Genomic DNA, 17,265 nt, shown 5'->3' with positions numbered 1-17,265 from the left:
GAGAACATTGTTTCGCACTGTTACACAATTAAATGGCGCTGGATCAGCTTGTGACTGGAACAGTGAATCAGCCCATTCAATACAAACAGTTTCATCACATGACTATGTCTATAATAACCAATGCATAAGCATCATCTTCTGTGTAAATAAATATATCAAGATTTCAAAGTGAAATTGCTCTCATGCATCACAAAAAAACAAAAAACCTCGGTGCATTACACACTAATGTACTTTACTGCAGCTGAAACGTCCAAAGAGCACAAGATCTCATATTCACTCTTCAGTGGCGTGCTATGTTTCAAAACACAGATTAGCTATACGTGGCAAATGAGGACAGTGTAAACCAACAAGGACAGCGCTAATTAAGCCCAATGCTTGTTAGGGAGCTAACAAGAGAAAAGTTACGCAACCATATCTGCAAACACTCTATATAAAACACCACCTCCTACTCACCACGACATAGCAGGCCTACACTGTGTGTGTTTTGAAGCACCACAGAATGCCACCATACACTTAACCAGCCTATACAGGGAGAGTACATTACATCGAGTGAGAGAACACAAACACAAAAAAAGTCACAAGCCTATTAAGTAACTGTAACCACAGCCTCCATCAAGGCGAGCAGCTTAAACCAAGACTCAAGGTTCTTTTGAGCGCCGTGGTTCAGTGTGTTTTCAGTACAGCAGGAAGAAATGGAACAAGATAAAACTGCTGGCTGACCAACAATGACTGGCTCCATTTTGACAAAGTGAAATTATCTGTATCCACAATTAACTCCCTGTCTCCATCATTTTCTTTGTTATAAACCAAAATGTATCGCTAACCATGGAAACCCTGCACTGCATCACTAAACTCTTTTGTTCTTAGCTCCGATCTCTCAGAGCAGTATGTGAACAGGACTGCTCTAAAATTGTCATCACTTTGACAATGATTATTCCAATAAATTCAGCTGACTCTTAAAGTGTAGTTTCTTAGGGCTAGTTGGGAGGTTCTTGACTCGCTTGAGTCTACATGACCCTTAACTGTACAGTCTTCCATTCCCAGCCAGTAGGCACCTGCCATGGGCTCCACAGGGGACAGAATAATCATCCCTTTGTTGGGTTTTGAGTGTAAGGCAACTGTACATCTAGAATCAAGACTGGACTGGCAGAGCATTCCAGAGAGACACCACTGAAACATACAAGACACTCAGCAAGCCAAACCACACATCCACACTGAGTGAGCACTAATGCTAAATCGGTGTAAATTGATCTGATGTAGGTGGGGGCAGAATCGATAAAATCAGAGTTTAGCAATGCACTGGCATATGAAAGTTTTAGAATACACTGTGTATTCGAATTAGGGTGTTTTTCCTAATATGTGAATCAGCATGCGAGTGACATTTGGTTCATTGCCAATTACGAGTGACATTAGTAATCAACTTCTTCCTCTAGACTGGGCCTATGCTTTACATTCACAGACAAAAATGCAAAACATCTCTCCATTCATAAGCCAAATAAAAAAGAAAGTGTATTACCTCTACCATGGCATTAGGAGATTTGGGTAGAGTATTTCTTTAGAGTGCATGTAATACCCCCCTCTCAGGACCAAAGCATCGTGTCAAATTCATCCACGGACTTTTCAGTCTGACTGTCATCTATCTCCCCGTGGGTCATTTGTACACACAACTACAGCTACCCAGAGAACACAACAAACTTAAAATCACAACTCTACACACAGATACACACAGCATTTATTAGGGACCACTAGTGCTGCGCTCAAATCAGAATCAAAATCATTCTCAAACATTTCAAAGAATTCTATCCAATGGTTAAGTTTGCTTAACAATCTCGTTGTCATTCATTGTAGATTTCTAATGTTCTCTGTAACTGCAAGTTTATTTCTTTGGTGAAATGTCCATCCTCCAAATGAATAATTACAAACAACAACAACATGTTATGACCCTGAGTCATAAGCGTGTATTTTTGTTCTTGTGTGCTGCTCTTTCTAGTGTTATTGTTTGTGTGTGCTGTTTTTCTCCCCCTGACTGTGGGTGGTGCTGTCTCCTGCGCCAGTGCACCAATTATGCGTCAATTATGAAGAGGAAAAGGAGATCACAATGAGAGAAAGACAGAGGCCGTTTCTCAAAACGAAGTGCATCAAGTACGGACACCCCTACTTGGGAGTTCGGACTAGCAAGCTCAAACTGGGAGTGTGAACTCCCGATGACACAGGAGGATGTAGTACGCTCAAATTGCATTTGAAACAGCAGTGTTCTTGCTGGCTAGAGCTAGCTAGCTCGGTCTGCTAGTAGATGTCACATCTCTGAACAGTTAGGACTTTCAAGGAGGCACTACCGACCCTTATTTGAATTCTGAAATACTAAATTCTCGCCTACAAAATGTTAAACTACATTTGGTGACAGAACAACAGTCATAATACAAAACTTACAGTTATGTGGTAGCTCATCTGCCGCTATTGCCACCACTTTTGTGAAATTTGGGTGAAATGCATTCTGGGAAACTTGACTCCCCAAGTCCACACAAGTCACCTCCTGATGCATCCTTGATAAAAGCCACGAATTGAGAACACATCTGGATGTTTGATCTGTTCTTGGCTAGATTTGACCGTGACTGATGACATTTCACAAATCCACGAGAACGCAAGTACAGAGAAGAATGCATACTGAGAAACGGTTTTCTGTCGATTTGTCCTACCTGTCGAGCGGTCCTACTGCACATGCGCACATCACAATTACATTATGTGACTCGGGTTTAGTGGGAAACCTATCATTTCATCCTACTTGGCGGAAAGCTAATTGTTAGAAGGTTACCTGTAGGTTTATGTTGGTAGCCATTTCAGAATATCAAAATACACTACCTGTAGGTTTATGTTGGTAGCACTTTCTGATAAATAAGCAAACAAATAAATAAATAAATAAACAATATTCTGGTAAATAATTCAGACTATCAGAACATTCTATAGTTATATCTTGGTAGTCTTTCTACGACGGAGTAATAGGGCCACGTTGAGGGGGGGAAAAAATCAGAATTTCGAGCAATTTTCTGAGAAAAAAAGACATATTATTAGGGGAGTAAAGCAATTTTACAAGAAAAGATGATAACATTATGAGAATAAAGTCGTAATTTCAGGTGCAGCCTGCGGCTTGCGTTAAATTGAGGAATGTGGAGCATCTTGTGAAGCTATACTTTTTTTTTTAGTATAGTTTTCACAAATAATGAAATATTTAATCATTTGGCACATCAGCACCACATTATCATGAGTATCAGGACTTTGAAACGATTGTTCAAGACATTGTGTCTGTTCCGAAGAAAGAACTGTAAAGAGTCATTCCATACCAACTCACCAAGGTCCTCCAGCTCATGTCATGGATTTTCTTGAAAAAATTCATGTGGAAACCTCTATTAAATTCATGGACCTTGCAAAATCTTACAGTTCTACTCCAAATACTTTTTTAGTTATGAATTTTCTGAAGTTCGATCCTCGGAGCTAAATTTCATCATTTTTGCCATTCTTTGAAAGCCTTATCATTTGCTGTGTCTAAACACAATAAACTGCAAATTCATCTTGCCCATTTTGCTGGTTGTTGGTAATATACATTTTTTAAAAATTATGCTTTTTTTTTTATTTTTTACTATTTAATTTTCACAATATTTAGATTTTTTTCTGGTAAATTTATGAATTTTTTCTTCAAGTATTATGACTTTACTCATTAAATTATGACTTTATTCTTATAATATTACGTACTTCTTATCGAAATCTAAGAACTGTAGGCTACTTTTCTGATAAGCTTTAGACTATCAAAATATGCTACTTAAAGTTTTACGTTGGTCCTGATTATAGTGTGTTGATGGACAAACTAGACTACAAATTTACATGTCACCTGACAGCATTTTCGAAATTGCTGTTGGATGAATTAATGAAAACAACAATGTAATCAGCTTAGAACCATTTTTGATCAGATAAAAAAAAAAGAATTGCCGACCTTTGGCTTCTAAGGTAGCACAACCTACGTCCGGTAGTATTTCTCAATAGGGTAGCAAAGATCGATAGATATACACTATCGATTTACGCTACAGTAGAACATTTTGATAAAGTAAGCAGAATCATCAGAACAACAGCCCTATTCTTGGCTAGATGTGAACTTTGAATTGGAACAGCACTTCGGCCATAACTGAAGGTGTTTCACAAGTCCATGAGCACACAAGTACAGAGAAGAATGCATATTGAGAAACGGCTAGAGAGAGTTATGAGGGGTGGAAGTAACAAAAATTAACTGATAAAAATGGAGGTGATGAAAATACATGTGAACTGAAAAATAGAGCGGTAAAATGCATGTGAAATGAAAAACAGAATGATGAATTATCAAGTGATTTGATTCATTTAAAGCCAGTTTGATTAAAACAGTCACGATATGATGAAAACAGAGCCATGTTTCATCTTTACATTCATCATTCATCACAAACTTGCCATTTATTCCTTAAGGAAAGTAGACTCAAGGCTGGAAGTAACAAAAATTAATTGATAAAAAGAGGTGATGAAAATTGAATTCAATTCAACTGTGAATTGATAAATAGAGGGGTAAAATGTATGTGAACTGAGAAATAGAGTGATAAATTGTCAATTGATTTGACAAACTCAACTGACATTTATAGTTTACAGCAAGCAATTTTTGTTACTTTTTTTTATCGTTTACATAAAGTGATTTTTGTTACTTAAGTTTCAGGGGTGGACAGTAACGAAGTACATTTACATAAGTACTGTACTTAAGTACATTTTTCGAGTATCTGTACTTTACTTGAGTGTTATTTTTTTGGGAAACTTATGACTTATGGAAACTTTACTCCACTACATTTGAAATACAAATATTGTACTTTTCACTCCACTACATTTCTATGAAGGTTCTCGTTACTCGTTACTTTAACGCATAGCTTTGAAGTCAGCGGAATTTTCTTTTCTAAAATGTGATAGGCCATATTGTGTTCATCACAGGGGAAAAACCAATCGCAGTAAACTATTCCAATGCTGTCAGTCAAGTGCATGCTGCATTTTCTTTAACAACTGAACTTGGCGGTTTTACTGATGGCTACTACAATGGAAGAAAAAGATAATGATAAAGATAAAGGTTCCTCACCAGAGCAGCCATGGCCATATCTTAAGTCCATGTCTGAGATTTTTTAAATGAACTGGTTTCCAAGCTAATTGCTACCCGTATGCGTTCGCACGCTGTGTTCGCCTGACACTTACAATCATTTGCCACAGTAAATATGAGATGTGACTTGAAAATTGCAATTTATATGTTTGTGAATGAGTGACGAATCTGGTGACAGAGGCAGACCACAACTTCGACTGTTAACACAGAGTGTGAACACATACGGAAACCAGTTGGCTTGAAAACCATTTGGGGCATAACACCGGGTCCTGTGTGAATCCACTGCTGACGCATACTAATAGTTAGCTAGCGAAAATGCGGAGTTAACGTTACTGACAAAAATCCTTTCAGAAATATATGTTTTGATCTTGTCAGGTAAACACAGAAATATTTGTAAGGTCAGCGGATTCGCGTAGGACCCAGTCCTAATAAGACGAGGGGGGCGGGAATCAAGTGGTGACTATGGTCATCTAGCTGTTTCACATTTCAGACAATGCTATGTAGTAGAAGTAAAATGAACCTAGCCGACAACATTATGACATGTTTATCCTTTTAAGGCCAATCTGATTTAACCTAGTGCCTGTTTAACTGAAGCTATACACTGTCTTTTATAGAGGAAGCATTTGGTTCAACTGTGTTTCTATAGGCTTTGTAGCATATTCCACAAGCTTTTTATTCTACAGGTTCTACAAGCAAGTCAGTGCATTCAGTAGGTTGTTTCAGAGTCATTAGACTCTGTAAATGCATTGTTGCAACAATACAACAATGCGATGACATTAAAAAGAAAATGTACTTTTGAATACTTAAGTATTTTTAAAAGCAAGTACTCCAGTACTTTAACTCAAGTAAAAATTGAACTGAACAACTTTTGCTTGTATTGGAGTAATATTTGACCAGGAGTATATATACTTTGACTCAATGGAGTTGTTTAATTTGTCCACCTCTGTTCAGTTTATCTTTATCTTTTACAGCAAGCATTTTTTGCTACTTCCGCCTAAAATGTCAGTCACAAACCACACCCACTGAACTTGCCGCTTTAATTTAGCTTCTGAGCAGTGGCACAACGTCCTCAGCTCCCTTCAAGTTGAGAGCCAAAAACTGAACCAGCTAGTCAGTGGGCGTGGTTTGTGATTGACATTTTGGGCGGAAGTAACAAATGTAACCACCTAACAACGTGACCACCTAGCAACATAACCATCTAACAACCTAACAAACTGTACTGAAACTCATCAATAAAACACAAAAGAAGACTAAAGCAGGTCTTCTGTTGTTTGAGTTGTGCCATTCAGTCCTTGTGGTTGGCTAAGGACTTTTTCAAGTTTGGGCAGAAGTTGAAGCAAATTTCCCCAGATATACTGTAAATAATTTTTTCACCTTGAATCAAAATTTTCACAAACCTTTGAATCTGTGTTCCCTGGACACATTTTAAACTGTAAATGTCTATTCTATACATATTGTGGCATATTCATTATATACTATGTATATAACTCCTACACTATGACAATGACTTCTATCTTCCTCAGTATTCTCATTTTACGGCTATTGCTACATTACCAATTACTGCACTATGTACAGAAACAACCTTTATTTTATCTTATTTTACCGTCATTGTATTATATCTGTTTTAAATTTTATTCCTATTTCCTATTTATCTTATTATATTCTACTTTTTCTTCTATGTTGTGTTTGGTGTGTGCTGACGGTGTTGTTGCGACACTTGAATTTCCCTCGGGATTAATAAAGTATTTCGTATTCGTATTCTATATGCTGGCCAGAAGAGCATGGGCTCCCCCTGTTGAGTCTTGGTTCCTCCCAATGTTTCTTTCTCCTATTTGCTCCATTAGGGAGTTTTTCCTTGTAACTGTGACCTTGGGCTTGCTCACTGGTGGTTCGGGCATTGATTGCTGTAAAACTGCTTTGAGACCATTTTTGACTGTAAAAAGTGCTATACAAATAAACTTGAACTAGAACACATGCGTGTGCAGACACACGCACAAACATGCACACGAGCATGCGAGTGCACGTGCATGCACACACACACACACACACACACTCGCAGGAAACATGCAGCTTTCCTCAGGGATTCTTCCTCCAGTACTCTGAACCTGCACAAATCCCTCTCAGAAAAAAACAAAACAAAACAAAACAAAAAAAAACATGTAATGGCAAGAAGTGCAAATATCCCTACACAACTAGAAGAGGCAAAGATTTCAACTGTATGATGCTGAAAGTAGCAAGTGCGACGCTTTAAACCATTTGGACAGGGTTGATAAGTGGGGCTTTATGAGAGAAAGCATGTTGTGTGATGATAACACAGTGGACTGAGGAAACATTGTTGGCACTTGCATGTATGTAAATGCACAGTCTGATTTCAACCAAAAGCAAACTCAAACTCTGCTCCACATATAGTCTGAAACCACTCGTGTTTTCATAGCCATGTTGTTAACAGCATGGGCCTTTCAAAGGAGCTGGACCGTAGCGATCTCATCTAGCACCTATCAGCTCTGTGGAGACTGGGAGACAGAGCGCTCACCTGCTGAAGCGTAGGAATCCTGCAGAATATCACAGCTCTCCACAACCGAGGGAGAAGACTCCTGCAGACGGGGTCAAACTGTAGTTAATGTGTTTGAATGACTGGCTCTATCCCTGTACTCTCACATGCCTCTTTTACCTTCTCCACTAAAGTTTATAAAACTCCCACATGACCTGAGCATGCTGAAGCAATGCCTCATCAAATGAAATCCTCAGTGTCTTCATCATGCACCTCACTTCAGTCACACATACTGAAATGAATATCGAACTGAGCAGAGTGTGTGTGTGTGTACATGCCTGCTGTACCTTCACTAGTACGGAGGGTGGGGGGGCTAATGAAAATATTAGAGGGATTTTAAGATGGTACAAACAGATGGACAGAGTCACAAACTGATACTCTGATAGTCAGTGGAGGTATGCTGGCACGCAACATGATTTTAAAAATCCTCAAGCCATTTCAGAGCTAAGCGGATCCAATATGAATTTCCCTGAAAACTCTCAACAAGACACTTTATTATACTGCTGTCTCTCAAACCCAGACACACAGACAGCCAGACAGCCAGACAGCCAGACACACAAACCATCATCCCAACTCAGACGAATGAGATTACAGAAGCAGAAAACAGACTGTTTTCATTGACAGGTATGAAATGTGTCCCACAAACACCCACTGCTCACATCCTGCTGCTGCATGCGTCACATACCCCTTTTCCACTGCCCCGCGCTTTTCCACTGACAAAATACTGGTGCCAGTGCCGAAAAGCTGGCACCGGCACGGCACCACAGAATTGCTGGTCCTAAAAGTTGGAACCGCTGACGTCAGAGGCTATGCAAATAAAAACCACGCGAGAACCAATCAGTTCAGCATTTGATGTGTTTGCTACGTGACCTTCTCTACAGAGGTGGGAGTAACAAAAAAAAGTCTGACCAAGATAGCGGTAGGCTAAAGGCTATATGTAGCATGAAAATATGTATACGATTAAAAGATGTATGGGCAATAATTTGCGTCTACATCAACACAAGCTGTTGTTTACATGTTACATGAACACAGTCGGACCCAGAATGGTAGAAAACACGCTCACTCTCTCGGTTCTGGCTGGTGCAAATAGACCACTGCAGACCATCATTTTAACACTCTTTTAAACTTTTGAGCTAGGTGGCAGGTTTTCTATTTTCATGAATTTCGCCCCAGAGCAAAAAGTTTTTGGGCAAAATTCGTGAGGTGTTTCGCTGTGTGGAAGCCTAGCATAAAAGTAAAAAGCAAGCAGATGCATTCTGCCCGGCATTTTATTTTCAGCGTTCGGTTCCCAAACCTGTGGAAATGCGGGCCGGTTCTCAAAAGGCACCAAGGCAGCACTGGCTCCACACTGGCACTGGCACCAGCACCGTCCTAGTGGAAAAGCGCTAAGAATCATTGGCTTTGCTCACTGGACCCTGTCACTGTCTGAAGAAAAGCAAAATTTAGCACAACATGCACTAAGATCAAGTAACAGTAACAGCACAAACAGTGCATGTACAGATTGGACGGTGATGGTTTGACTCAGTGTGAGGGAGGAAGAGAAAGGGGCTCAACCTGCCACAGCACAGCTGTTTATTCTTGTGTGGTACTGGGGCAGGGGTCATATTTGTGAACAAGCACATCTTTCCAAATCCAGTTACATAATAAGATAAAAGAGTGCAATATCACATGGAGAAAAAGAGAGAGGAGGCTTGACTTTCAGGAGCAGAAAGGAATATCAGCCTATTACTGGATCACATGGCTGTCCTTCCCACAAAATCTACCCTATACCAGGACTGGGGGAGCATAAATCTGCAGACAGCAGCCAATCATCAAATGATTGCAGATGCAGAATAGGGCCAGTAAGATGACAATGAATAACAACAAAAACACTGACGAACAGCTACTCAGAAGGGCCTGGTTGCGTAATAGTGCGAGTGCGCTCTGAAATTAAGAGCATTGCCTGATCTACAGCTGGGGTTGACTGAGCAATCAGGCTCATGGTTTTGAGCAGTTGTGTGTGTATGTGTGTGTGTGTGTGTGTGTGTGTGTGTGCGCGCGTGCGCGCGCGCGTCACATCAGTGTCTAGAGTCATTCTGGATGCTAGGTTTGAAAGCATGTGCCCTGTCAGCATCCCTGATGGTCTCTCCACATTTACTGCATAATCAGCTTCATTAAAGATATCCTCACATATCCTCAAATATCCTCATCTTTTTATCTAAGAAATGCAGATGTAAAAACACATTGTTTAGTTCATCTTCTTGGTCACACGACCACAGCCACAGAAAGGAAATGGCTCCATATGGACAAGACTGTGAATGACAGCAGCCAGGAGCTCTCCTGCTTTTCTGTAGCATGACTGGGAACAGTGTTCTGGGGGCCCAGAGTGGAGTTATCCTGTAAGTGCTCAGACAATATGCTGAAAATACAAGGAGCACTCTGTAAAACACTGGACAACAGTCTTGAAACAGCAACAGTTCAACAGACCCCAAATCAATGTTGGCTTGTGATGATCAGCCATTAACAATTAAAATATGACTGCTGATTCTGGATCAGCTCTTCATGTTGAAGTTGTCCAGTCAGAGCAGGAAGTATTATGGATGAATAGCACCTCTAGACATTAATGGAGTTTACCCAAGTCTTTCTGTTTTTCTACACAGGGTACTGGATCCAAATCCACATCGAAACATCTAACAGTCCATTCAAGTTCTCACTGTTGAAAACGGACATTACTCTGTACACACCTGCGTCCAGTGGTTTTATCACAAACTTGTTTGACATGACCTGTGTACTGAATAAGGGGCTTTGTTTTTTTCATGTTTGCCAACAGCTAATGCTGGGCGGTTTGACCAAAAATTTGTATCATGGTATGCTTTTAAGATTCTGACAGCTTCACGGTATATCACGATTTATTTATTTAGTTATTTATTGCATGACTGTGCCTTTATACAGGTTTGTAGTGTCTTATTCTACTGTCAGGAGTACATACAATATGAATATTTTTAATTTCATCATGTATATAATGAAGGCTTTGATTACTATAGGTTTTGCTTGGAACCACAAAATGATACAATATATTAAGGAATCAGTATGCATGAAACACTTGCAGAATGTAAACAATTTTTATTGTGCAAACGGCAACGTAATTAAAAGGGACCTTAAAAATAAATAGATATGCCAACAACTTTAACATTGCTTCCTGTTTAAAACAAAATATTTTAAGATAGCTCTATAAACACTATAAACCTCTTTGAACCATTTCAAGGAACGAAAACGAAAACCAGAAGCAACTAATATTTCACTGGGAACAAAAATGAAACCAGAAACTTTTTATTTTTTAATGCTCTGGAACAGAAACATTTATTTGAAATAATGGTAACCGATTAATAACGTTATTTTTTCGTTCTTGTATTTATTACAACAAATTAAAATATTTTCTGCTTGCAAGAACGTTGAAAGAACAGTTTACTTCCTGTCTTCCTCTGATCGCCACTAACGTCTTCAGATAGAGAACATAAATTTACCCGCAGCAGGCGGTGATATAGCATGAAAGTGAAATGCGGTGGTCTCCTTATTTGCAACTAGAGGAGGTAAATATTATGCTATGCACCTTATAAAATACTGTTCTTAGACATCAGCTTCATCAGTGTTTGAGCCTACAATGGTAAGTGTGTTTTGGCCATATGGGCTAACTTTTCATAAAAGTTGTAGCCTAGCCATAGCCTATTTCTGTTATTTATTTGCATAAACTGTTGAGCTATTGTTGGAGTAGCCTAAAACATTTTTGTTGCTTGACAGTAAATAATCTGGCATAAACAACCTGCATCTTCATTCGTGAATACAGAAAAAGCCTAAATGTGTGAGGCTTGAGTTTCGCATTGCCGGCCACGCACCTCCGCGCTTTTTGTTGCTGTTACGTGAGTACGCCGCAGGTGCCGGGTCAAGACCAGTTCTGTGACTGACAACGATCGCAAACGAATCAAATAACCCCGAAGCCACTGTAGATTTTGGCCCGAGGACAGATTGGAATTACAGCGCTTCTAGTTAATGATGCAATGTTTTGTGACGTTAGCAATAGAGACTACAGAGTAAAATATCTATCATTAGACATTTTTATACTGTCCGAAAGACACATATTGCCATGTCACACAGCGCTACATGGAACTTTATTAACCAGAATTTCATTTGGTTCTAACTGGTTCGGGAACGATAATGTTAAAGTGGAACACAATATCGGGAATGTTAAAATACCAATTCGAGCGTTTCCCACAGTTTCCCATAAGTATGTCTAAAACATACTTATACCAGTGGAAAGGGCCGACATTACCTGCAGGGACAAAAATGGTCTACTGCATATTACAGACAAATACACGTGACCACAATATTTTGATATATTGAACATTTCTATTAATTCCACATAATATATTGCATAGATCCTGTGCTTGTAAAATATCCACCGTGTCTGCGTCCTCTAATGGAACACCAGAGAACTCTGTCTGTGTGTTTCTTTGCAGAGCACGTGCAATTCAGAGTTTTGGTCAGCTGGTAATTACCGTTTTTTGCCCGGTAAAATTTAGGGGGGAAAAACCGAAACACAACAACAAAAAAACGATAAAAACTTGCTGTTCAAAATGACAAAACAGAGCTATAACGAAGGCTATCCCTAAACAGGACACTTGTGTTTTGACAGCGAAAGAGCCTGAAGGAGGAGAGTGATGCGGCTCATGCACATTGCAAGCTGCAAAGACACACTGGACATGTTTGATTTCAAGTTGGCAGCAGAGGACTTTGCAGCAATGAAAAATGGGAGAAAATAAAATGTTACTTGGTAGAATTTGATGCCATGTAAGCCTAGCCTTTTTTTTAAACAAGCTACAGATGTTTCAGGTTAGGCTACAGATGTTTCGTAATAGCCTTTATTTTAGCGGCTAATTTTGAAGTTTTGCTCACTCGTTATTGTTTGTTTTGCTTAATCACTACTGTTCACTAAATGGCCAACCTGATTTGAGGTTGTTGTCATTCTTTTGTCAACCTAGGTGTACATTATATTTTCATTTGTAACAGACTGTTGGAACGTGACCGTTAAGTTTCAAACTCGTCTGGTAAAATACATTCTTTCCGGACACCAGACCAGCAGGAAAAAATCCTAACGGAAACCTTGGTGCGACTGGCAGTATACCCTTCTCGCGACAGCAGAATGAACGGGTATGGGAGGGGTAGAGCGAGGAGATTATCCACGAGATAATCGATCGGGGATGGCGTCCTTCTCTCGGATGGATAAAAAAAAATAAGAATAAAAAATCCTAAAATGGGTTGCAAAATATACTTTGGCGGCTGTTAATATACCTAGGCGATCCGCCCAAGTAATGTTTGTGTCTGGGCGACACTGGATTCTGCTTGCAATGAACAGATTGAAAAGGGAAAAAAAATCTGGTTTGAAGCCCTAACTATTAGTGTTACAAATTGTTGTGTGCAATAGTGTTTTGCCCTGTTAAAGAGAGTAAGTTGTGGGTAATTAACTGTTGTGTTATAAAGTTATAACCGTTAATAATAAGGCTACGCACTAGGGGTGTAACGGTATGCAAAGGTTATTTTCGGTACAGTGATAAAAGGCACGCAAAACATAAAACTCCTTTACATTTATTATGAATTTACTTGTAAACTTGAACAAACTTGTAAACAGTTGCAAACTGGCCATAATTTCCAGTTTGCACTACACTCTTTTTTTCCGTGTACCGGTGACATTCATATTTGGATGATGTAGTCCCAAATGAGTAATCATGTTTGACGTACAACATACCCGGTTTCAGTTGAACAATGCCGGTACGCTGCCCTCGTCGTAGCCACTTGTCTTTGCCCATTACTACTGTAGCTCATTGGAAAATTGAAATGTTCCCAAACAGACCTCAAGGATGCAGGAGGGTTCTCAAGCTCTGGCTTTGCGGTCCCCATACTCACAAGGCTGCATCACTGAACATGTGCTAATTACATTGGAATCGGAGAGGAAACTGGAGTTTTTAATTTTAGTTCCACATACAGAAATGTAGACATAAGACTGTGGATGTGTGTAATCGGTTTTGGTCTCAGTTTCAGAACCATGACACTGTTAGTACGCACAATTAATAGAGGTTCCCCCTCAATACACTCGGCACAGCACTCCATAGCGCTTTTAGTGGCGAACAGTATTATATCATTTGCTGCCTAGTGAAGTGTTTCAGCTGTTGTTTCAGTTGTGCTACGATATGGCGGTATATGAAAAATTCATACCATACGAGAAATTAAAACCGGTATACTGGATGAACTGGTATACCACTCAGCACTATTACCTAACCCAACTAACATTTGTGAAGTACGTCCACAACAGCATGTTGGTACTGTGTTACAGTGTTTTGGTACTGTGTTACAGTGTGCTGGTAGTATGTTACAGTGTTTTAGTACTGTGTTACACTGTGTTGGTACTAGAAGTACTTTTTATTGGTCACACACACCAGAGCAGTGAGCAGTGAAATGCAGCCTCTGCATTTAACCCACCTATACACCAGTGCGTACACACACACACACACACACACACACACACACACACACACACACACACACACACACTCTAAGCGCTAAGAGCAGCGGACAGCTTCTTTGATGGAGGGAGGAAACCGGAGCACTCGGAGGAAACCCCCACAAAAACAAGGAGAACATGCAAATTCCACACAGAAACGACCATCGTGAAGCCCTATGTTATAGTGTTTTGTACTGTTACAGTTTGTTGGCACCATGTTACAGTGTTTTAGTACTGCGTTACAGTGTGTTGGTACTATGTTAGTGTTTCAGTACTGTGTTACAGCGTGTTGGTACTACCTTAGGGTATTGGTGCCAGTGGTATGTCATGTAAGTACTGTGTAGTTGCATGTTGGTGCCGTGTTGTAGCGTGTTGGTACCATGTTGTGTGAGTAGTGAGAGAGAGCCAGATGGTCTATGAGGCTACAGTATAATCTCCTAAATCCATTCAGGTTAATGTTCAACTGTATTTAGTCTGGTCATTATGGCAGCCATCTGGAGAGGCAGGGTGTCCAGTCCTTAAAGCATAGAGGGAAACTGCACGCTGGCCACATGGGCACAGGGGTTTTCCCCAGTGCTGGGACTTAAATGGCACCCTGAGGAAAGGAAACAGGGTTGTTCAGCTATCGCATATGCCAATGAAACAAAACTCCCCGTTTACATCCAATATCATAATGTTACCAGTGTCCACATACTTTCCGTATTATACCAAGACTGCATTCAAAACACAGGTATAAACACAGTTGTCATTAGACTGAGGCAGGATCAAGTTGTCCTGCTCAAGACATGGACATCTGGACAGACGGTCAACAAAAGGCGGCAGCCATATCTGAATTTACGCTGGTTCACTTTCTCCTCACCCTGTCTCACTGCACTCTGTGGCAGTGAGGATGCGTCCTCTGAGAGCTCCATGCTCAGATGATGGAGGTTAGATTTTAAAGCTGTGTGTCGACATGGGGTCAGACTTGCTGTAATCAGGAGGGATACAACTACAAATACCTACATCCTCATGAGACTATCACTGTCTCCCATTCAGCACTATATAGAGTTAAACTTCTGATAGCTTCTTCCCTTTTGCAAGCAGCTTTTACTGTGGCTGCCTACTGATCCAGTTCAAGATTAAGACAGAACCACAGAGCATATGACAGAGTGGTAGATTATTTTACAGACTGACAGACCATGTGAGAGACCCACAGACCGTCTGACAGACCCAGCTTCACATCGTCCTTTAACAAACCTGCTGTGTAGTGTAGGGCCACTGGTATTATGCATGTTCTTATACGCATATTTGTCTTTCCCACTTTTATATATAATAAAGCAGGGGATAGGAGTCAACAGGTCAATCTAAATGCATATAATTGAAACTGAGGACAGCATGAGTGCGTCTATATAAAAGGGTACAGATTTGCCTGTCTGTATGTGACCACTGGCAGGTGGTTAACAGCTTCCTTCTCCCAAACACACACATACACATTAATGCCTAAAGGGTTGTTGAATGACAGGTGTGGCAGGACCTCAGCTTCATTTTGCCATTTTAAAGGCACTGCAGCTGGATTTTGAAATAAATGGCCCTTGAGCCCCGTAGGCTACAATAACAGCAGCGGGTACCTTATAGCTGACGACAAAAAAAAAAAAAAAACACACTCTATAAGCCCAAAGACAGAACATGAAAACACAGTGAAAGCTGAGCCATGGATGCCCCAAAGATACTGTCCAAGAACAAAATGGAGGTATATCTTCTTCCCAGGGAATGTAGAATACCTTAAAACTGCATAGGTGGGTCATGTGTGGCCAGAAAAAGTATGCAAATATTGGAGCCCTGCTCTCAGGAATGAAAGGGGCCAGAGCTTGTCATAGCTCAGCTGAGACCTGTATTAACGTGGAGTAATGAGTCCCACCAGAGCCCAACTGATATAGGATTTTTAAGACCGATACTGATTTTGATATTTGAGGACTTTGGGGCAGCCGTGGTCTAAAGGGTAGAGAACCAGGCTTGTGACTGGAGGGTTGCCGGTTCGATTCCCAGGCCCTTGAGCAAGGCACTTAACCCCAATGCTCCCCGGGCGCTCACCAAGGAAGGCTGCCCACTGCTCCTGTGTCTGGTGTGTGTGTTCACTACTGGTGTATCGGATGGGTTAAATGCAGAGGACAAATTCACTGCTCACTTCACAGTGTGTGTGTGTGCGTGCAATCACTGAAACTTGACTTAAAAATCCGATAATGAAATATCAGCCGGTATTTTTCTTTTCCAGAAACACATAACATAAACAAAGATTTTCCCTAGTATTTGTTGTGTTATTTAAGAGTCCTCACCAAGATAACATGACATAATGCATGACATAAAACTCATGCGCAGAAAGATGTCACTATCACCACAATCCCCATCAACGCCGCTTGCACTGGGTCATTGATAAACATTGCTATAACAACCAAGACATTTATGCTTATGCAACTGAATTCGTTGGTTAAAAGTATTTTGTCCTCTTGGTCAGTAGGTTAGATGAGAACCAAATTCTCCCAACAAATTTATACATATTTTAAAAGCAAAATCGTTACACACCTAGGGTAAACGTACCTATTAAGCTCACGTACCCATTAAGCACACTGCCATCTTTTAACTCAAATTACTTAAAGAAAATATAATTTATAACACTACTTGATGTCCTAACCAATTAATGTGTTTGCTACTACATACCTCCTCTAATTTTAAGCCAGTCAGATAATTGAACACTCAGATATGTGTGTCCATGTGCTCACACTTGCTGGTGGTCATTTTGAAAGCTGCCCGAAAACTTTGACCAGAAGAGGAGTCCCGTAAACTCACATTTTTTTAGACGTTTTAACTTTTATTTTGGTAATTATCATTATTTATTGCAAAATTGAGAGATTAACGTTTAGACCTATGCATAGTATAACTTGGAACTTGGATGTGGGAAACAGTTACAGTTAAATCAAAAGACTGTTTTAGAGACATAGCACAGGTGCTACGGTACACAGTTAGCATACTAGCCATTTAAGATTGTGTGCTACA

At 40.1% G+C, this 17,265-nt stretch overlaps 1 protein-coding gene across 1 annotated transcript in view; it reads right to left on the bottom strand.

Moving 5' to 3' along the window:
- The window catches only part of cep85l (centrosomal protein 85L), a 66,618-nt gene that overhangs the window by 36,721 nt on the left and 12,632 nt on the right, over positions 1-17,265 (bottom strand). The window lies entirely within an intron of this gene.

Source organism: Chanos chanos, chromosome 4, assembly GCF_902362185.1.
Source record: "Chanos chanos chromosome 4, fChaCha1.1, whole genome shotgun sequence".
Lineage (NCBI taxonomy): Eukaryota > Metazoa > Chordata > Actinopteri > Gonorynchiformes > Chanidae > Chanos > Chanos chanos.
The sequence above is the reverse complement of the archived record's forward strand: the minus strand, read 5'-3'. Positions and strand labels throughout refer to the sequence as shown.